The sequence below is a fragment of the Phocoena sinus genome, chromosome 14 (assembly GCF_008692025.1).
Source record: "Phocoena sinus isolate mPhoSin1 chromosome 14, mPhoSin1.pri, whole genome shotgun sequence".
NCBI classification, from domain to species: domain Eukaryota; kingdom Metazoa; phylum Chordata; class Mammalia; order Artiodactyla; family Phocoenidae; genus Phocoena; species Phocoena sinus.
In genome coordinates this window covers 71087022-71110018 of record NC_045776.1, presented here as the reverse complement: position 1 = coordinate 71110018, position 22997 = coordinate 71087022, and the positions used below count along the sequence as shown (strand labels likewise).

The window sequence follows — 22997 nt, the reverse complement described above, 5'->3', positions numbered from 1 at the left end:
TCCGGAAGCGCAGGCTCAGCGGCCATGGCTCACGGGTCCAGCCACTCCGCGGCATGTGGGATCCTCCCGGACCGGAGCACGAACCCGTGTCCCCTGCATCGGCAGGTGGACTCTTAACCACTGCGCCACCAGGGAAGCCCTGTGCTCTTTTTAAATCACCCCCCTCCCTTCCTCCCAAGATCATAACCATCCTATTTCTTCCCTGTTTTTCTTTATAATGCTTTCACCAAGCATGCACGCATTCCTAAACTCTGGCTTCTATTTTGAGCTTTCTGTAATTAATATTGTATAGTATATGCCCTTTTGTGTCTGGCTTCTTTTGCTAGGCATTACTTTCGCATGATCCATCCCTCTGTGGCATGTAGCTGTAGCCTGTCCATTTTTACTGCTGTGTACTATTCCATGTTATGATGGAAGCTCATTTTACTTGTCTATTCTACCATAATGGACATTTGGGTAGTTTCTGGTTTCTCACACTTATGACTACAACATATATAAAAAGAACATATATACTCATTTCTATTGAGTGTATATCTCAAAGTAGAATAGCAGATTAGAGGATGTATCATGCCATTTAAGAAACTATGGTCAAGCAGTTTTCCAAAGCAGTTGTACTAATTCACACTCCTATCAGCAGCATCTGAGGGTCCTAAGAGCTCTTTTTAAATTTCAGTTAATAACCACAGCGTTTTGCTGTATGTATGTGGCAGGCTTGGAGTGTGAGCATAGGAACGGTGCTAACTGGCTTCCAGACCCCCCTCAAGTGGGCAGTCTGGCAGAGGTGACACAGGTTAGTTAAATCATCACACAGCGCTGTAATCACAAACCTTGAAGGAAAGAGATGAATCTTGTCAAGTACACAGCAGGGGAGGTCTGACCTGGCCCAGGGGAGCCCCAGAGGAATTCTCAGAAGTCATGCTTCACCCAAGACCCTAAGGAGGAGTTGCAATTAACCAGGTAAAGAGGGGTGGAGGTGGAGGGGGATGTATGCTGGGCGGATGGCACGGCATGTGCAAAGGCCCTGAGGTGGAAGGGAGCAACGTGAGTTTAAGGAGCTGAGAAAACAAAGGCCCAGAGAGATCAAGAAAGTCTCCTGAGGTGACACAGCAAGTTAATAGCAGAGTTGGGTCTAGATTCCACTACAAAGGGGTCCTTGGTGCCCATGGGTTAGTGTGAAAGCAGCTGGTTGACTTAGAAGGTAGGGCCCCTCTCAAGAGGCAGGACTACTGGATTCAGGCACACTGAAGTCCAAGTCTCAGCTCCACCATGTCCTAGCTGTGTGACCTTGGGCAGATCCCTTCACCTCTCAGAGCCTCAGTTTCCTCATCTGTAAAAAAGGAGAGTGATGTAAAGCCACAAGCTTCAGGGCTGCTGTGAGTAAAAGAAGGGGACTATGCTTTGAAAGGGTATGCCACAGAGAGGGTGCTAAGTACATACAAGGAGCATGAGCCTCTATCTCCCTTTCACCAGGCTGCTGGGGCTGGAGTTTTACAGGAGGAGCTAAGGTTGGTGAGTACCTGCTATGTGCCCGACACCTTCTCAGGAGACAGGAGCTATGACGACCCCCCAGGTTGCAGATGAGAAAACCAAGGCTCAGAGAGGTGGAGTGATTTGCCCTCCGTCACACAGCAGGAAGTGGGATGGGAGAGCCAGGATCCAACCCTCCCTCACATGGAGGGATGGCAGCTGAATTACCTTCGCAGCCTCTGCAGAGGAAGTTTTATCCCAGGAACTCAATAGAGTGAAGCAGGAAATCAGAGAGAACCTTAATAATCTCAGGCAGCAAAATGAACTGCTTCTAAGCAGCCGTTCTCACTGAATCCGATCCACGGAGCCTGTTACAAATGGTGCAGCTCAGAATAAAAAGGTCTTCCAGTGGTCATCCAAGGGGATGCTGACGGCATGCAGCATACAAACTGATTCAAAACAATGGGCTGGTGTGTTTTCCAAGGGCATCCCCAACATGTGCTCACTGTGGTTCAGAAAGAACAGGCTCCGTGTCCCCCAGATGGGGGAGACCTGGCTCTACAGCAGAGGCCCAGCTGAGCCCACGGACATGCTTGTTTGGTCTATCCTGTGTTTCAAAATCGCCTGAATTAGTGACCAACATTTACAACCACAGAGATTTTGTGTAATACCTTGGAGTCTTCTTGGAAAAAATCCTTGAGAGTTGTGGCCACCTGGGCTCTGTTCTTGTGGGGAGACAGTGGGCTGGGGTGGGAGTGGATGCTCCCAGTAGATGGTCCACTTGGTTTCTGGTTCACCACTGACCCTCTGCTCTGTCTCGCTCCTAAGGGACCCACCTACCCCTGGAGGCATCTGGATTTGTGTCCACTCCCTGCATCCTTTGAGCCATCACGGCTTTTAGCCAGTGAAGTGATCCATGTGGTGTGGTTTGTTAGGGGATGATGGCTTTTAGCAACCAAAACTGGAAGGGAAGTGACAGGTCCAAGGTTCATAGGGGCCAATGGGATGTCTGGTCATGGGTGTCTCCCATAGCCCTGAATACTTGAAGAGCCCCTCCCTGGCCTATATTATCACCATGCGAATAATAACATCGTAGCAGTAGCCGTAGCCGTAGCCGTAGTAGTCGTAATAACATTTACTGAGTACACTGCATGCCGGGGTCAGTGTTAAGTACCTGGCATGATCAATATCATTTAATCTTCACCTCACAACAACCCTCTGAGATGAGGACTGCCAATAGGTCATTTTAGTGCGACCAGCATTTACTTCCTCTTCTTAAGTTAACTGGGTCCTGATTTTCCTTTGGGGACCCATCCTACTCCCACTTTTGGTCTTTGTGGTTCAGGAAACCACAAAGGTTGATTCACACCCTCCCCACCAGGAGGATCCAAGGTGGTCATATGACCCCCATCTGACTGAACAGCATAGTCCATTTCTCTGATTCCAGGAGACCTACAAGGTCTCAATTCCAGGACTTGTGGGAACAGGGCTTGCAGCCGACACCATGTAATCATGGAGTTACTGGTAGGCATTTGTGCACAGATGAAGATAGCCAGAGCCAGCTGGAGAAGGAAGCCCACTACAGAGAAAAAGGAGAGTCAAGAGACTGGGAAGGACGGCGAGAGAGAGAGAAAAAGTGAGAGAATGCCCTGAGACTCTGTCAAAGTCCTGGATCCTGCCAAACCTGAAGCTAGTTGCCAGTTACATGAACCAATATAGTCCCTTTTATGCCTGAGAATAAGAGTGTAATGATATTTACGCTGGATTTTCTGTCACTTACAACTAGAAGAATCCCACGAATATAAATACTATCATTATTTCCATTTTACATATGAGTAATTGGAAGCTAAGGAGATTGAAATAAATTATCCAAAGCCACACAGCTGTGAATTGGTAGCGCTTGGATGCGAGCAAGCTTTCCCCTAAACCTAAAGCTGTTAGGTCAGAAATCTTGGTTTCTTACAGGGCTGTCCTTCTGTCTCTAGGAGCCAAGAGTTGGGGATTTTAGAAACAGCCTGTGTTCAGAGCTACTGGTACACTGTGGTGTGTTGGGGGAGGCCAGGAAGGGCTGAGGAGAAGCTGCATCAAAATAAAATATATAATTATTATTTAAATCAGTTCAGATGCCATAAGGAGAAAAATCAAAGCTTTCTGTGGCATTTCCCCCATGCCATTTTTAATTCTATCTTATCAAAACACAGCTGGGACTTGCTTTTCAAAAGGAAAAAACTCCCTTAATTAAAAAAAAATTCTCTGATTAAAGTTAAAATAGCCCACGGGCCATCAGGTGACAATGGAAGGAAGACAAAGGCATTTCAGCAACTTAAAGCAGATTAAAAAACTAATTTGTTGACTCTTTTTGCCAAAGCTCACCTCTCCCCTGGAAAGCTGTGTATTTTGCATAATGAAGCTAAAATCCTGAAATCACTGCTGTCCACCCAGCTCCTTCTTTGTGGGGATTTCAACGGGCTCCCACCTCACGTGGGGGTGTGGTTTCTTCTTATTGTTCTGGTCAGGGTTTAATAGACTCATTTCACTCACTGTACTTAAAACCTTTACAAGGCTCCCCACTGCTGGAAGGATAAAGAGCAAAATGCTTATGGGGCTGGCAAGTCCCTGAGAATTGTCTGCTTGACAGTGTACCAACTCTTCTACAATCTAGAAGCCTTTGGTTCATGCCACTTTCCTCACCTCAGGACCTTTGTACATGCTGGTTCTGCTATCTTCCCAACCTGTTTCACCTGATGGATCCTATTCATCCTTCAGAGCCCAGCACATTTTTCTCTCTCAAGGAAGTCTTCCTTTCAAAGGCCCTAATTTGTGCACCCCCAGTGTCAGAAACCTTCCTTCCTGGCAGTTACTTCAAGGAATTATATGCAGGTTAGTATCTTGTTTTTCTCTCCACCATCTCCACAGGGTCTGGCACACAGTAGGTGCTCAATAGAAATTTGTCCAATAGACCACTGGGTAAACCTTGGTGAAAGGGAGTGCATGGTACCAGCATACCATGGGCTCCTCAACACTGGGGGTCTTCCCTTTGCTGCGTCCAAAGCCCCATCCCATATTCTCCCAGGTTGTTTCAAAATATGCTTGCACACCCACCTTTGGGTGTGCATGGTGCTTCGGGGCTGAGACCATACTGTACGGAGAAAGGAACACAGGCTCTAGGGTCAGACCCGGGTTCAAATCCCAGCCTCTCTAGACTTTTAACTTATTTATTTATTTTTATTCTGGTAAAATATACGTAAAATAAAATTTTCTACATCAACCATTTTTAAGCATACAGTTTAGTGGCACTAATTACATTCACATTGTTGTACAACCATCACCACCATCCATCTCCAGAACTTTGTCATCTTCCCAAATGGAAACTCTACCCCATTAAACACGAACTCCCCATTTCCCCCACCCCCAACCCCTGGCGATGACCATTCTACTTCCTGTCTCTATGAATTTGACTACTTTAAGAATGTTGTATAGAGAGGGCAGACAGCAGAAGCAACAAGAACTACAATCCTGCAGCCTGTGGAATGAAAACCACATTCACAGAAAGATACACAAAATGAAAAGGCAGAGGGGCTATGTACCAGATGAAGGAAAAGATAAAACCCCAGAAAATCAACTGAATGAAGTAGAGATAGGCAACCTTCCAGAAAAAGAATTCAGAATAACGATACTGAAGATGATCGAGGACCTCGAAAAAAGAATGGAGGCAAAGACTGAGAAGATGCAAGAAATGTTTAACAAAGACCTAGAAGAATTAAAGAACAAACACCTAGGAGAATTAAAGAACAAACAAACAGAGATGAACAATACAATAATTGAAATGAAAGATAAACTAGCAGGAATCAATAGCAGAATAACTGAGGCAGAAGAACGGATAAGTGACCTGGAAGACAGAATGGTGGAATTTACTGCCACGGAACAGAATAAAGAAAAAAGGATGAAAAGAAATGAAGACAGCCTAAGAGGTCTCTGGGACAACATTAAACACACCACCATTCTCATTATAGGGGTCCCAGAAGGAGAAGAGAGAGAGAAAGGACCTGAGAAAATATTTGAAGACATTATAGTTGAAAACTTCCCTAACATGGGAAAGGAAACAGCCACCCAAGTCCAGGAAGTGCAGAGAGTCTCCCACAGGATAAACCCAAGGAGATCTACGTTGAGATACATAGTAATCAAATTGACAAAAATTAAAGAAAAGAAAAATTATTAAAAGCAACAAGGGAAAAATGACAAACAACATACACGGGAACTCCCATAATGTGAATAGCTGATTTCTCAGCAGAAACTCTACAAGCCAGAAGGGAGTGGCATGATATATTTAAAGTGATGAAAGGGAAGAACCTACAACCAAGATTACTCTACCTGGCAAGGATCTCGTTCAGATTCGACAGAGAAATCAAAAGCTTTACAGACAAGCAAAAGCTAAGAGAATTTAGCACAACCAAACCAGCTCTACAACAAATGTTAAAGGAACTTCTCTAAGTGGGAAACACAAGAGAAGAAAAGGACCTAAAAAAAACAAACCCAAAACAATTAAGAAAATGGTAATAGGAACATACATATCAATAATTACCTTGAATGTGAACGGATTAAATGCTCCAACCAAAAGACACAGGCTTGCTGAATGGATAAAAAAACAAGACCCATATATATGCTGTCTATAAGAGACCCACTTCAGACCTAGGGACACATACAGACTGAAAGTGAGGGGATGGAAAAAGATATTCCATGCAAATGGAAATCAAAAGAAAGCTGGAGTAGCAATACTCATATCAGATAAAACAGACTTTAAAATAAAGAATGCTACAAGAGACAAGGAAGGACACTACCTAATGATCCAGGGATCAATCCAAGAGGAAGATATAACAATTTTAAATATATATGCACCCAACATAGGAGCACCTCAATACATAAGGCAAATGCTAACAGCATAAAAGAAGAAATCTATATTAACACAATAATAGTGGGGGACTTTAACACCTCACTTACACCAATGGACAGATCATCCAGACAGAAAACTAATAAGGTACACAAGCTTTAAATGACACAATAGACGAGACAGATTTAATTGATATTTATAGGACATTCCATCCAAAAACAGCAGATTACACTTTCTTCTCAAGTGCACATGAACATTCTCCAGGACAGATCACATCTTGGGATACAAATCATGCCTCGGTAAATTTAAGAAAATTGAAATCATATCAAGCATCTTTTCCAACCACAATACTATGAGATTAGAAATAAATTACAGGGGAAAAAATGTAAAAACACAACCACATGGAGGCTAAACACTACGTTACTAAATAACCAAGAGATCACTGAAGAAATCAAAGAGGAAATAAAAAAGTACCTATGGACAAATGACAAAGAAAACACGATGATCCAAAACCTATAGGATGCAGCAAAAGCAGTTCTAAGAGGGAAGTTTATAGCAATACAACCCTACCTCAAGAAACAAGAAAAATCGCAAATAAACAATCTAACCTTACACCTAAAGGAACTAGAGAAAGAAGAACAAACAAAACCCAAAGTTATCAGAAGGAAAGAAATCATAAAGATCAGAGCAGAAACAAATGAAATGGAAACAAAGAAAACAATAGCAAAGATCAATAAAACTAAAAGCTGGTTCTTTGAGAAGATAAACAAAATTGATAAAGCTTTAGCTAGACTCATCAAGAAAAAGAGGGAGATCAATAAAATTAGAAATGAAAAAGGAGAAGTTACAACAGATACCGCAGAAATACAAAGCATCCTGAGAGACTACTACAAGCAAACCCATGCCAATAAAATGGACAACCAGGAAGAAATGGACAAATTCTTAGAAAAGCACAACCTTCCAAGACTGAACCAGGAAGAAATAGAAAATATGAACAGACCAATCACAAGTAATGAAATTGAAACTGTGATTAAAAATCTTCCAACAGACAAAAGTCCAGGACCAGAGGGCTTCACAGGTGAATTGTATCAAACATTTAGAGAAGAGCTAACACCCATCCTTCTCAGACTCTTCCAAAAAATTGCAGAGGATGGAATACTCCCAAACTCATTCTATGAGTCCCACATCACCCTGATACCAAAACCAGACAAAGGTACTACAAAAAAAGAAAATTACAGACCAATATCACTGATTAATATAGATGCAAAAATCCTCAACAAAATACTAGCAAACAGAATCCAACAACATATTAAAAGGATCAAGTGGGATTTATCCCAGTGATGCAAGGATTCTTCAATATATGCAAATCAATCAGTGTGACACACCATATTAACAAATTGAAGAAGAAAAATTATATGGTCATCTCAATAGATGCAGAAAAAGCTTTTGACAAAATTCAACACCCATTTATGAAAAAAACTCTCCAGAAAGTGGGCATAGAGGGAACCTACCTCAACATAATAAAGGCCATATACGACAAGTCCACAGCAAACATCATTCTCAATGGTGAAAAACTGGAAGTATTTCCTCTCAGATCAGGAACAAGACAAGCCTGTCCACTCTCACCACTATTATTCAACATAGTTTTGGAAGCCCTAGCCATGGCAATCAGAGAAGGAAAAGAAATAAAAGGAATACAAATTGGAAAAGAAGAAGTAAAACTATCACTGTTTGCAGATGACATGATACCACACATAGAGGATCCTAAAGATGCTACCAGAAAACTACTAGAGCTAATCAATGAATTTGGTAAATTGCAGGATACAAAATTAATGCACAGAAATCTTTTGCATTCCTATACACTAATGACAAAAGATCAGAAGGAGAAATTAAGGAAACAATCTCATTCACCATTGCAACAAAAAGAATAAAATACCTAGGAATAAACCTACCTAAGGAGGTAAAAGACCTGCACTCAGAAAACTATAAGACACTGATGAAAGAAATCAAAGATGATACAAACAGATGGAGAGATATACCATGTTCTTGGATTGAAAGAATCAACATTTTGAAAATTACTATATACTCAAAGCAATCTACAGATTCAATGCAATCCCTTTCAAATTACCAATGGCATTTTTTACAGAACTAGAACAAAAAAATCTTAAAATTTGTATAGAGACACAAAAGACCCCGAATAGCCAAAGCAATCTTGAGGGAAAAAAACGGAGCTGGAGGAATCAGACTCCCTGACTTCAGACTATACTACAAAGCTACAGTAATCAAGACAGTATGGCACAAAAACAGAAACATAGATCAATGGAACAGGATAGAAAGCCCAGAGATAAACCCATGCACCTGTGGTCAACTAATCTATGACAAAGGAGGCAAGGATATACAATGTAGAAAAGACAGTCTCTTCAATAAGTGGTGATGGGAAAACTGGACAGCTACATGTAAAAGAATGAAATTAGAACCCTCCCTACCTCCATACACAAAAACAAACTCCAAATGGATTAAAGACCTAAATGTAACCCCAGGCAGTATAGAGCTCTTAGAGCAAAACATAGGAAGAACACTCTTTGACATAAATCACAGCAAGATCTTTTTTGACCCACCTCCTAGAGTAATGGAAATAAAAACAAAAATAAACAAATGAGACCTAATGAAACTTAAAAGCTTTTGCACAGCAAAGGAAACTATAAACAGACGAAAAGACAACCCTCAGAATGGGAGAAAATATTTGCAAACGAATCTATGGACAAAGGATTAATCTACAAAATATATAAACAGCTCATGCAGCTTGATATTAAATAAACAAACAACCCAATCCAAAAATGGGCAGAAGACCTAAATAGACATTTCTCCAAAGAAGACATACAGATGGCCAAGAGGCAGATGAAAAGCTGGTCAACATCACTATTTATTAGAGAAATGCAAATCAAAACTACAGTGAGGGGGCTTCCCTGGTGGCGCAGTGGTTGAGAGTCCACCTGCCGATGCAGGGGACACGGGTTCGTGCCCCGGTCCGGGAAGATCCCACATGCCACGAAGCAGCTAGGCCTTTGAGCCATGGCCGCTGAGCCTGCGCGTCCGGAGCCTGTGCTCCACAATGGGAGAGGCCACAACAGTGAGAGGCCCGCGCACCCAAAAAGAAAAAAAAAAAACTACAATGAGGTATCACCTCACACTGGTTAGAATGGGGATCATCAGAAAATCTACAAACTACAAATGCTGGAGAGGGTGTGGAGAAAAGGGAACCCTCTTACACTGTTAGTGGGAATGTAAACTGATACAGCAACTATGGAGAACAGTACGGAGTTTCCTTAAAAAACTAAAAATAGAATTACCATATGATCCAGCAATCCCACTACTGGGCATATACCCAGAGAAAACCATAATTCAAAAAGACACATACACCCCAATGTTCATTGCAACACTCTTTACAATAGCCAGGTCATGGAAGCAACCTAAATGCCCACTGACAGATGAATGGATAAAGAAGGTGTGGTAGATATATACAATGGAATATTACTCAGCAATAAAAAGGAACAAAACTGGGTCATTTGTAGAGATGTGGATGGACCTAGAGGCTGTCATACAGAGTGAAGCAAGTCAGAAAGAGCAAAACAAATATCGTATATTAATGCATATATGTGGAATCTAGAAAAATGGTACAGATGAACTGGTTTGCAAGGCAGAAATAGAGACAGACACAGAGAACAAACATATGGACAGCAAGGGAGGAAAGTGGGATGGGTGGTGGGATGAACTGGGAGATTGGGATTGACATATATACACTAATATGTATAAAATAGATAACTAATAAGAACCTGCTGTATAAAAAATTAAAAAAAGAAAAGAATGTTGTACACGTGGAATGATACAGTATTTGTCCTTTTGTGTCTGGTGTATTTCACTTAGCATAATATCCTTAAGGTTCATCCTTGTTGTAGTATGTGTTAGAATTTTGTTCCTTTTTAAGGCTGAATAATATTCCACTTGTGGATGGACCACATTTTGTTTATCCCATGCCGATGACACTTGGGCTGCTTCCACTTTTCCACCATTGTGAATAACGGTGCTATGAACATGGCTATATTACCTGAGAAAGGAATAATAGAGCATCTTCCTCGGAGTGATGTTATAAAGATCAATGAGTGGGACTTCCCTGGTAGTGCAGTGGTTAAGAATCCACCTGCCAATGCAGGAGACATGGGTTCGATCCCTGGTCCAGGAAGATCCCACATGCCGTGGAGCAACAAAGCCTGTGCACAACTGCTGAGCCTGCGCTCTAGAGCCCACTAGCCACGACTACTGAGCCCACATGCCACAGCTACTGAAGCCTGCGCACCTAGAGCCCATGCTCCGCAACAAGAGAAGCCACCGCAATGAGAAGCCTGCACACCACAATGAAGAGTAGCCCCCTCGCCACAACTAGAGGAAGCTTGCGCGCAGCAATGAAGACCCAATGCAGCCAAAAATAAATGTATATTAAAAAAAAAAAGATCAATGAATGGAAACACAAAAAGGGCAGAGCACACGTCCCAGCACGTAAAAGCACCTGTATCAGTCAGGGACCATCAGGTAATAACAGACGGCTCATCCCAACAGTGTGACCAAGGACAGTTATGATGGGAGGGCAGAGTGTGGGGAAGCCACTAGGGGTGGGTAGTGCATCCCCTGGGGCCTGGCAACAGAGAGGGGCCATGACCACCCCCAGACCAGAAGGGGCAGGGGAGGGAGGTTCCTGAATGCAGAGGACCGCAACAGGGGCTATCAGAAGACACCACCGCCATCACCTGTTGTGTTTTCCTCACTGCACTCTTCACTATTTAAATGGAAGCTATTCAGTTATTTATTTATGCATTTTTGTTTTAACTCCCATTCCTGGAATCACCCCTAGGACAGCAGGGCCTCTCTTTGCTCAACACTTTATCCCCAGGGCCTAGACAGACCTTGACACATGGTAGGTGCCCAGTAAATATTCACGCCTGGTGCATCTAAGCGCTCAGTAAATATGTGTTGAATCAACCAATGTGGAATAATTCATTCACTCTTTTCACCGTGGTAGCCAAATAGCTACCCTCCAAAGATATCCATGTCCTAATTCCTGGAACCTAGGACAATGTTATCCAACATGGTAAAAGGGACTTTGCAGATGTGAGTAAGTTAAAGATCTTGAGATGGGGAGATTATCTTGGATTATCCAAGTGGCCCAATGTCATCATGTGTCCTTATTACAGGGAGGCAGGGGATTCAGAAGTCAGAGATGGAGATATGACAATGGAAGCAGAGGTCAGAGTGATGTTGGGCTACGAGCCAAGGAATGTGGGCAGCCTCCAGATGCTGGAAAAGGCATGGAAGTGGATTCTCCCCTAGAGAGTCCAGAAGGAACAGAGTCCTGCTGACTCATTTTAGATTTCTGATCTCTAGAACTGTAAGAGAATGAGTTTGTATTGTTTTACATCTCTGTGCTTGTGGTCATTTGTTACAGCAGCAACAGGAAACTAATATGCTCACATGTGAAAGTAGCATGGGATCTAAGGGGCTGTGGACCTGTCATGGGTTGGGATGTAGAAGGCTCAGGTTCTAACCTCAGGTCTGCCACCAACCCTCTGCAACCTCGGGCAAATCCCACTTTTACAGTGTCCAGGGGGGTGGGTGAGAGGGCAGATGGGCTGAATTTACTTAGTAAATACTCATAGCAACCCTAGAAGAAGGCACTATTATTATCATTCCCATATTACAGATGAGCAAACTAAGGCACATGCCTTCCTTATTTTATTTCCTAAGGTGGTAAACTGAGGCTGTGTCAACACTGTTGACATGTGTTCATTCTGGGGCCAGGCTGAGGAGGCAGCAGCTACCCCAGGGGAGCCCTTCTCCCAGCCATGGCAGAAACATGCAAGGCCCCTGAGGCCTAAGCTTGGAATGGACACACTGTCACTTCCACCAGTGACCAAACGTAGACACATGGCCAAACCCAAAGTGAAGGATCAGGAGCATAAACCCTGCCTGCCCCTTGAGTGGGAAGAACAGCAACGCTGCACGGCTGAGGGCGTGGATACCGGGAGGAGGGAGGAACTGGGGCCAGTGATGTATTTACCCGAATAACCAAACACTAGGCAAACCTCGGAAAGGGTTCCCACACTGCACTGCCCCGCTCTCCTCACCAGCTTCTGCAGCCCCTGCCTCAGCAGCTCCTGGTCAAAATCCGGAAGACCCTGAGCAGTAACATGTGCAGTCTGTGGGGACCCATCCCCATCTTTCCAACATCTGGACCTGCTCCGGGGAGCCATTCATCTCTGGCAATTTCTTTCCTCACTTGATTTGTTTATTTAAGGAAAACAAGTTGCTCCTAATTAGAAACTGCTGTCGAAATGTTTGGTGCATCCTAGGCTGCCTATGTTCAGACCTTCTGCCTAAAATCATACCTGCGCTCTGAACATCTGTGAGTCTGTTCAGCGACTGGCCTAAGTGCAGGCTTCTGGTGAGGGAGACGTGGGCTATTGTGGGGGCCAAAGGAGCCGGAGGCAGAGGAAGGCACGGGCTTCAGAGCAAAGGCACTCGGGAAAATGAACATCCGACATCCCAACGCTCTGCTCAGACCTGGCACCACCGATCGCTGAATCAACACTCGGAAGGTACACGCATGAGCACAGTTCAGAGGTGCAGAGCAGACAGAAGAGGAGCTTTAAAGGTTCGGAGATGTGTTCTGTTTGGACGCTCTTGGCTGTGTTTACAGCCCCGCCACCCCACACCTTTATAGCCCTGCGGACACTCAGACACACCTGCAGAGATGCACATGCTCAGAAACGCGCACGTACACATGAGACACGCACAAAAGTTACACTGCCCCACGGACAGGCAAACACACGCAGAAACACGCATCATACACCCAGGGACTCATAAGAAGATGCAATGCAACACCCCAGGTACACACATTCAGAAACTTCTGCACGGAGACATGCACAAAAGTCACACTGCAACATCCAGGAAGACACGTTCAGAGACACTCACGTGCACACCGAGACACACTCAAATGGACACGGCAACGGACTCACCCAGAGAAACACATGCATATACACAGAGATACAACCAAGCATGCAATGCTTCACACAGGTACACACACTCAGAAACACGTGTGTACACGCAAAGATACACAAGTTAACACTGCAAGACACACAGGTACACACCCACAGGAACACACACATACGCAGACACAGTCAAATGTACCCTCTACCACTCAGATGCACATGCTCAGAAACTCACACGTATACATAGAGACACTCACAGGGGCTGCACCATGGCAAACAGTCACACACACATACACAGAGAGAAGTGTGCAGTGCTATGCACATATATGCATTCAGAGACACAAAGGTACATTGAAAAGCATGTAGATAGATACGCGCGTAAGTTTACACTTACATCATTGAACACACATGTGTACATGCACACACAAGCAGGCGCTCACAGATGCCCACACAGATGTGCAGACAGCACGTACAGCTACCAAAGCATGCGCCCAGGCCGACCCGCACCGCTCCTCAAACACAGGGATCAGCACACAGACCCTCACAACACACAGCTGCATCTGTGCAGCTCATCACATACATACAACTGCTTAACACTCACAAGTGCATACGCGTACCCACACTCACACTGACTCCCACAGGCACGCGCACACGCACACACACACACCCATAAATCCACGGACATGCAATCTCATGAGTACACTCTCATATTGACACTAGTCTCACATGTGCCCACACACACTTAAGGCTTTTATGTAAGTCACACTCACATGCGCACACGTACACATACCTACACGAGAATGCATACATATGCACACGTTCACACACATGTGTCTACACAGACACACACATCCTACTCGGCCAGGAAAGCAAAGTGTTCATTTTCTGCATCCTGAAAGGCGAGCCCGCAGATCGAGCTAACACATGGTGGAGTTCCTCCTGCCCCAGCCCTGAATGCATGCCTGTTAACTCACTCCGTGTTGGCCAAGATGAGGTCTGCCTTCCCCATCGAGGTTTTAGCATGGTCCCAGAGAAACCCTAGTCTGGGGAGGGCAGACATACTGAACTTCTCTGTCCTGGGTCCCTACGCAGCTGCAAAGTTGAAGCCGTGGGGACAGCTTACCTCTATCTCCTGTTGTTCTGGCAATGCAACAGCTGGGTGCATCCAGTCCTCTCAGACCGCCTGGGGCTCCCCACTAGGAGCTGCTGGACCAGAAGCGCTTTTATGAGGAAGCAGTGAGGGGGCGGGGACTGCAGGTGTCAGGTGATTGGAGAGAACAAGGACCCTGCTCCTCAGTCAAGGATCACCTGGTGCTCACATAGGACAGGGCCAGCCTCCCCAGGGATAACAGCACCCAGACGCCCGCGCACAAGACCCCAAAACAGACAGCCTTGCTGCTGCATCCGAGTAGCTCCAGTCTCACTAGATACACTAAGCACTGTCCATGCACCATCTCAGTTTGTCCTCCCAACACTTCTGAAGTAGGAACTATGAACTCCTCATTTTACAATGGAGGGACCGAGGTTTGGAGGGTGAAGTGACTGGTCAAAGTCAGATGGATCTGAGTCCTAGATCTCTTAAACACTAAATTACATTGCCTCCTGGGATTCTGAAAATTGCATCTGTGACAATCACTCAGGGCCACAAGAGTGTCTGAACTGGGACTTCTGAGGATACGTGAAATCTCTTCATTTTACAGAAGCAGTAATGGGCCCAGAGAGGTCTAGTGATTTGCCCAAAGTCACATAGCAAATTGAGGGCAGACTTGAAGTTCAAACTCCTGACCCAAAGATGGGGTTTCCCCAGAACATCAAGTACTGGCCTCTGACACCCTGGAGGAATCCATGGGTCCCAGCAGCCTAGAGAAGCAGCTCCTAGCCTGGCCCCAGGTCAGAATGCCAAGCAAGGGCAGGAAGTCTTCAGACTCCCACCTCATGCCTCAAGTACTGTCCAGGAACCACACAGCAATGCTATTCCCTAGAGGCAAACGCCAAGAATGACCACAGGGCCAGGGAAATACATCTAGCTGTCAGGTCATGGCCAGAAGCACCTCCACTGCCTGCCTCACTGACCACCTAGTCCATCGATATGACCCCAGCCCTAGGCTGGAACCCTAGGGAGGAAGCATGATGCCATCTAGGGGGCTGTGACCACAGGGGTGTCTCCAAAATGATCCTTGGAGACCAGGTGGCCTCTTTGGAGTATGTTTTTCATTAGAAGGAAAGATAATCTGGCCAAACTCATGAGCTATGTGCTGGGCTCAGCAGAGCCTCAAGGGGCCTGGATTGGGTGGGGGGTACCCACACCCTCAGAGCTGGGGATGAGAGTGCCAGGAGCCTCCACCCAAAATGTCAATTCCAACTCCTTTTCTGTAAAAGTCTGTACCTCCCCCAGGCTCCAGTCTGAACGGTCTCATTGAGCAGCTCAGGAAACTTCCCCCAAATCTTTTGCTCATCTAAGGAGCTGCAAGGAACGGGAGGTGATTCCCTACTGCTCCTAGTATCTCTGCCAAGGAGGTGATTCTGCTCCTATGATGACGCTTGGGGCTGCTGGAAGGGCTTGGATAGGGGCGATCTGGCTGAATGGGCCCCCGCCCCCAGTTCCTTCTCCTCCTCCTTACACGTGTACAAACACACACACACACACACACACACACACACACACACACACACACACACATGCCAGAATGGACATAAGCAAGACTGCAAAGGACTGTACACAGAGCCCATCACCCGGGCAGCCCCGGCTGCTGGCTCCAAATGATGGGGAATCTCATTCACCAGAGTATCACCCCCAACAAGCACCTTGTAAAGTCAACTTGAAAACACATCCAGCTCCTTCTCCCTCAGAACTCTGAACTGGCCAAGAAGGTGGTGATTCATGAACCAAATGAAAGGGGCCCACTGCCTTCCCCCTGGCCCAGCTCATCCTGAGAAGCCCTGAACGTGCCTGCCTTGGGGACCCAGTGAGATGCCTGGAGGAAGGACGCCTGGGTGAGCCGGAACGTCCAACCCTCTGCCAGAGGAAAGTTTGTCATCTACCCAGAGCTGGGCTGTCACCACTCAGGGTTCTTTACTCACCTGGCTCTGGGCACTGAACCCCAGCCTCCAGGAAGCGGCTGGAACAGGCAGCCCAGATGGGGGACAGGAAGCCTTTCACAGCAGCTCTGCACCCCCTCCATTATGGTGCCCTCCTAAGAGGTCCAGGCCCCTCAGCCCTTACCTGAGGGTCTCAGCCACTTGCAAACTCTGCCAGGGGAGCCCAGCAGGCGCCTGGGGTCTCTCTCTCTGTGACTCCCGCGTCCCGCTTCGTGCGCCCGCTCTGGGGGCACCTTCCCAGCTGCCAGCTGCTGCAGTGGCATCAAGGAAAGCAGAGACTGGATTTTCTTTCTCGCCACCAAGGCTCTTCCTGGCGGGCCCGGGGGTCTATTTCTCCGGGTGTGGTGCAAGGGACATCCTCCGCGCCTCCAGCGGGAAAGTGGAAGAGTGTGCGTCCTGGGTTGCAGCGGCGACAGCGGTGGCCTGGGACGAGGAGGCGGTTGGCGACGCCAGATGGAGAGCCAGGGAGGCGGGCGGAGGCGAGAGGAAGTGAAAACCGGGCTCCTGCGAGCCTGGCGCTCGGGCGGGCTGGCGGGCGGCACTGCGGGTGCCCCGCGCCAAGGCGAGGCCCCGCGCAGGCACCCGCCCGGGGATGCCCGGGCCCGCTGTGCGCCGAGCACGGGCTGCGGCTGGGCGCGGGTCTCCTGCCGCCTCGCTTCTCTCTCTCGCTGCCTCCCTCGCTGCCTCGCTCGCTCCCCCGGACTTTACGTCTGGAGCCCGAGCTCCCCGCGCCGCCGCCGCCGCCGCCGCCAGCAGCGCGCCTCAGCCCGGCGCGCTCCTCCGCGCGGAGCCACAGCACTGCCTACCGCTTAACTCCTTGCGTGCCACCTGGCCCTCCCGCAGCTTCCTGGGGAGCTGGGCAGAGCCGGTGCCAGGCCTGTTGCGGAGCTGGGGCAAGGGCCTCAGCCTCCGAGCCTCAGTATCCTTGTCTGTAAAATGGGCTCTAGAGACCCACGTCATAGGGTTGTCTGAGAATTAACTGAGACGATTGTGGGAAGTGCCAAGCTGCCTGGCATTGAGTAAGCACTCGATAAACGGCAGAGTATTTGTTATTGTTGCTGCTGGTTTTGTTCAAGAGGCTTAACACGGTGCCTCACAATGGTAAACCCCCAATAAATGGCACTCTGGTTTTTTTGGGGGGGTGGTGGTGGTGGTGTTGTTTTACAAACTACACAGGCAGTAAGTTTAAGCCGTGTGACCTCTGGCTGATCACTTACGCTCTCTGAGCCTGTTTCAGAAGATTCCTTCCGAGTTCTGTGATGTTGGACAAGTCTCCCCTCTGAACCTCTGTATCTTCCTCTGTAGAGTGGGATGGTAGATAATGCCGGCCTTCAAAGGATCTCCAGTGAAACTCTGGGAAAGGAGCCCATCTCATGGAAGAGCGACCACTGAGTGAGAGCCTCCTAAATGCCAGACACCTGGCTATGTAGTTTCAAACACATCTCCTTAAGTCACCAAAACAACCCTAGGAGGCAGCTAGTTCCATTTTCATCTTTCAGATGAGAGAACTGGGGCTCAGAGAGGTTAAGAGACTCACCTGGCTTAGCACAGCTAGAAAGTAGCAGAGCTGGGATTTGTACCCTGGACTTTCTGACTCCCAAACCATTATCTGTTAAGCTTGGGACTCAAGGAGAGGCTTTAAAGTGGCCCTTTGCAGACTACTCCTCATTGAGACTAGCAAGAAGAATTCGTAGCTGCATTTCTTTTATCAGAGCGATTGTTTTCCCAATTATAAAATTAATTATTGTTTAATGCAGATAATTCAGAAAACACTAAAAATATGAAGAAAAGCTAATCAACCTCACTCCCATCACCCAGAGATAATGATTATTAACATCTTGATGTAGTTCCTTCCAGTCTTTTTTCTATACCTACAAGTGAAAGTGGTTGGCACAAAGAGAATCATCCATTCTGTATCAGGAGATGGAGAGGGCTTGGCAAATGCAACTCATAAACCCTAAGGCTGAGCTCCCAGTTTTACGTGAGAAAAAGACACGTAAATGCTCACTCAGTGGCATGCATTGCTTTTTATCAGAAAGAAGTGATCTGAATAATACTAGTATCGATGGCCAAGAATTGCTGAGTCCTTGCTAAGCAACAGGCACAATTACTGTTAATTCTTTACAAACATCTTAGGTGGTAAATATTGGAATTGGTTCATTTAAAGATGAAGTCACAGAAAACTGAGGCCCAGAAGGGTGAAGTCATTTGTCCAAAGGCACACAGCAAGTTCATGGCAGAGCTTGAATTAGAACCCCAGCTTTTCTGCCTACCCCACCACTGGGTGCCAGCATTATTCCAAATGGCAGACCCTCTGCACCTTTCCCATGCCCTCCTCTTCCCACCACAACTCACAACCCTCCTGCTCTATCCTGGAAACAAACCTCCTCCGGGGAAATGTCTGGGGACTGGCACCTGGTCAAGGAGCCCACTGCAGGATAGTAGGGGGTCTGAGAAGGGTGTGGTTAACCTCCAGCCACTCCCAGTCCACCTCTGCCAAAGCCCACTTCTTCCTGTGCCTCCCTAATCTCCCTTAGGAATGGGAATTGGGCTCCTCACAAAGTGGAAGGAGCCACAGGCTTGAAATCCAGCAGGTGAAGCTCAAGTGCTGGGCAAGTGTCTTTGGGTTGGTCACTCACCCCTTGGAGTCTCTGCTTCATCACCCACGAAAGGACTAATAATGTCTTTCCTGCCTGCTTCTTAGGGTTTTGGGAAAATAATAGATTGGAAAGCACCTTGAGAGTGGCAAAATCATAAATATATAATGGTGATGTTATAATCATTACTGCCATCATCATACAAGCATATAAGAACAGAGTACCATGGCACTGTGAAGTGCTGAAAAGTGGGAGCCCTGGAGACAAGTTTGGTTTTCCCCATATGGATGACCCATCACAATGTACTGAAAGAACTGTCTTTCCCCCACTGATCTGTGGGTCCACCTTTGCTGGATATAGCATATATCCCCACGTGCATGTAGACTGGTTCAGGGCTCCCTATTTGGTTCCATTGGTTGATTTGGTTATCTTTACGTTAATATCGCATGGTCTCAATTACTATAGCTTTATAATAGTCTTGACATCAATAAAACATGTCCTTTCATCATTCTCTCTGCAAGATTATCTTGGGTATTCTTGGCCTTTTGAATTTGCCTATTAACTTTAGATGCAGTTTATCAGGTCCCTCATACAACAACAACAAATTCCTGTTGGGTTTGGATTGGGATGACATTGAGTCTACATATCACTTTGAAGAGATTTGCCTTCATCACAGTATTGAGTTTTCCAATCCCCCTACCTCACACCATATACAGAAATAAATCCCAATTGCATTGTAGATCTAAATATGAAAGGCAAAACAACAAAGTTTCCAGAAGCCTATAGCAGAGGCAGTCTTTATAACCTTGAGGGTAGGAAAAGACTTAAACAAGGGAAAAAGCGCTATTCATAAAGGAAAACACTGATATATTTCATATATTAAAATCATAAGAGCTTCTCTTCACTAAAAGACACCATGTAAGAGAGTGAAAACTCAAGGCATAGAGTGGGAGCAGACATTTCCAACACCCAGAACTATGGGCTCCTATTCAGAACTTATAAAAATACTTTCCACAAATCAATAAGTAAAAGACAGAAAACCAAATCAAATGCTCAAGAAACTGGGACAGAGGCTTCACAAAAGAAGATGTTCGGAGAGCCAATGAACTCATTAAAAGGTGTTCAACCTAATTAGAAATCAGGGGCATGCCTATTAAAACTGCAAGGAGATACCATTACACTAAAAGTACAAAAATTGACAATCCCAAGTGCTGGTGAGAATGTGGAGCAATTGGAAATTGAATGCGCTGCTGTTAGGAGTGTAAATTGCTACAAACGCTTTGAAAAATTGTGTGGCATATCTACCAAAGCTGACTATATACCCGCCTCTGACCAGCATTTCCACTTTTAGGTATATATCCAACAGAAATGAATGCTTATGTCCACCAAAAGACATTTACAAGAATGTTCACAGACAGCAATTTTTGTTGCTCACAACAGCACGTTTTAACAACACACATGAACATATCTATGAAACACAAATGGACTCACAGACATGGAGAACAGACTTGTGGTTGACAAGGTGGGGTGGGGGAGGGAAGGATTGGGAGTTTGGGATTAGCAGATGCAAACTATTATATATAGCACAGAGAACTATATTCAATATTCTGTGATAAATCATAATGGAAAATAATATGAAAAAGAATATACGTATAACTGAATCACTTTGCTGTACAGCAGAAATTAACACAGCATTGTAAATCAACTATACTTCAATAAATTTTTTTTAAAACTATCACATTTTAAACTAATCTCAAATAACTCAAATGTTCACAAAAACAGGTTGGATTCACTGTGTGTAATAGCTGGTGGAATACTATACAGCAATGAAAAGGCCCAGATTCCAGATATACACCACAGGGTAAATCCAACAAGCATAGCGTTGAGTGATAGAAACTAGACACCAAGGAACACCCCTATAGGATTTCACTTACATAACATTTGGATGAAGGCAAACTTGACTGGAGGTTGGAAGCCAGAATGATGGCATCTCTGAGGAGGATGAGCGGTGTAACTGGGAGGGAGCGCATGGGTTTTCTGGAGTGCTGGACATCTTTTCTTCCTTGATCCAGTTGGTACCTACACAAGTGTTTGTGATAAGTCATTGACACTTATGTTTGTATATTGAGCATTTTTCTGCATGTGTGTTAATTCGACTTTTGAAAAAGCTGTTTTTTAAGTGACAATCCTTAGGCAAAACAGAAACTGGTTCAAATCTGTGCTATGGTACCTCTGGCCATGTGACTGTGGTCAAGTTATTGTATCTCACTGAGCCTTGGTTTCCTCATCCAGAAAATAGGAACAGTAATTGTACCTACTTGATGGGGTGCTGTGAGAATGATAGGGGTTCAAGTGAAATAACAGATGCATTCAACCAGTATTGGCTGATGATGATCACAAACCATATGCTGCGGTAATAAATATAAAAGTATTATGTATAAAGTAAAGGAGTGCCTGAGAAATAATGGAAAGCCCTGAGCTTGAACCTCAGCGAGGGTTGCCAGGTAAAAGACAGGATGCCCAGTTAAGTTTTTAGGATAAGTCTATAATTTTACATGGGACGTACTTAAATCTTTTTTCATTGTTTATCTGGAATTCAAATTCAATTGGGTGTCCTGTATTTTTATTTTGCAAATCTTGCAATCTTAACCTCATAGTTACCAGCAGTGTGCCCTGAAGTAAGTTGCTTGACCACTCTGGCCTCAGATTGTCTAATCTGTAAAATGAGAATAAAGGTCCCTTCCAGTATTGACAAGAGAACGAAACTGATTAAATTAGACGTGTTGCCGGCATGCATCGAACACTCTGTATTTGTTCCTTTCACTTCCCATCATCTCCATCCCTCTTCTTCTGTTCTTTTCTTTCCTTGCCTAAGTCTTAGGGTTACCAGAGCTCCCCACAAACATAGTTTAGCCCCCTTGCTGGCCTTTGAAACTAAGAGATGGTGACTAGCTATAAAAAGTAAGTAGCAAAGTTGTAGGGTTTTTTGGACTAAAACACACAGTTAGTTTTGGCAGGAAGGGCCAGTCTGCTGCTTCTAGGCTCAAACACCGGGCAAAGTCTAATTTGAGGGGAGGACTTGCTCCGCTCTCTGCTTATCCCTGCCATCATCTGTGTTTCAGGTTTCTGAGAAGAGTCTCATCCTCTCTCCATGCCATCTATTTCAGCTCAGAATGTTATTGTTTCTGGCTAAAGTCTGTTGCAGGACTCAGAGAAGAGAGGCAATAAACAAAGCGATCTTTGAAATAAACGATAAAGATCAAAACGGTGATGTAAGAGAGTTTCCGAGCATAAGAAGAGGTAACACCTCTGAGCTACTTTCATAAAACTGAGCCACTAACCCATACATCACTGTCATTTGGACCCCAGCATCTAAAAATAGGATTTGTTCTAATTTCCTGAGTAGCTGATGCAAATGGAGAGAATATGAGAGTAGAGAACGGGCTGTGTCAGGCGGTAAGTAACCCCCCACTTGATGGCATTTTTCTCAAGTGGAAAGGAGGAGAACTTGCCTCCAGAAATGCTAGGCAAATCCTGGCAGAAGTCAGAAGGTTAAGATGAAGGATGCTGGAGTTAGCCCGACCTGGGATGCAGCCCCAACTCTGCCACCTCCTAGCTGTGTGGCCTTGGGTAAATTAATTAACATCTCTGGGCTTCATCTTTTAAAAAATAGAGAATGAGGATTTTGTGTGGATTAAATGATAGGCATATATAGACTGTTTCCCACAGTACATGTATTATGCACATAAACCGTGACCTTTTTATTATAATGTTTCCAGATGGAGAGGACAAATCTAAGGCGATGTGAGGATGCCATTCATTTAGGGCTCTGAACAGAATTCCAATTCAAGCATGTGTGGGTTTCCCAGAGTCAGACTTTTTTTTTTATGCATTAAGCAACTGACT

General features: G+C 45.3%; 1 protein-coding gene across 3 annotated transcripts in view; it reads right to left on the bottom strand.

Moving 5' to 3' along the window:
• WSCD2 (WSC domain containing 2) overlaps window positions 1-17161 on the bottom strand; it is a 98174-nt gene extending 81013 nt beyond the window's left edge. For all 3 annotated transcript variants that reach the window (XM_032603606.1, XM_032603607.1, XM_032603609.1), the window contains exon 1: window positions 16619-17161. The gene's annotated coding sequence lies outside the window, so the exon portion shown is untranslated. The remainder of the gene's footprint in view (window positions 1-16618) is intronic.
• Between the last annotated feature and the right edge of the window lie 5836 nt (window positions 17162-22997).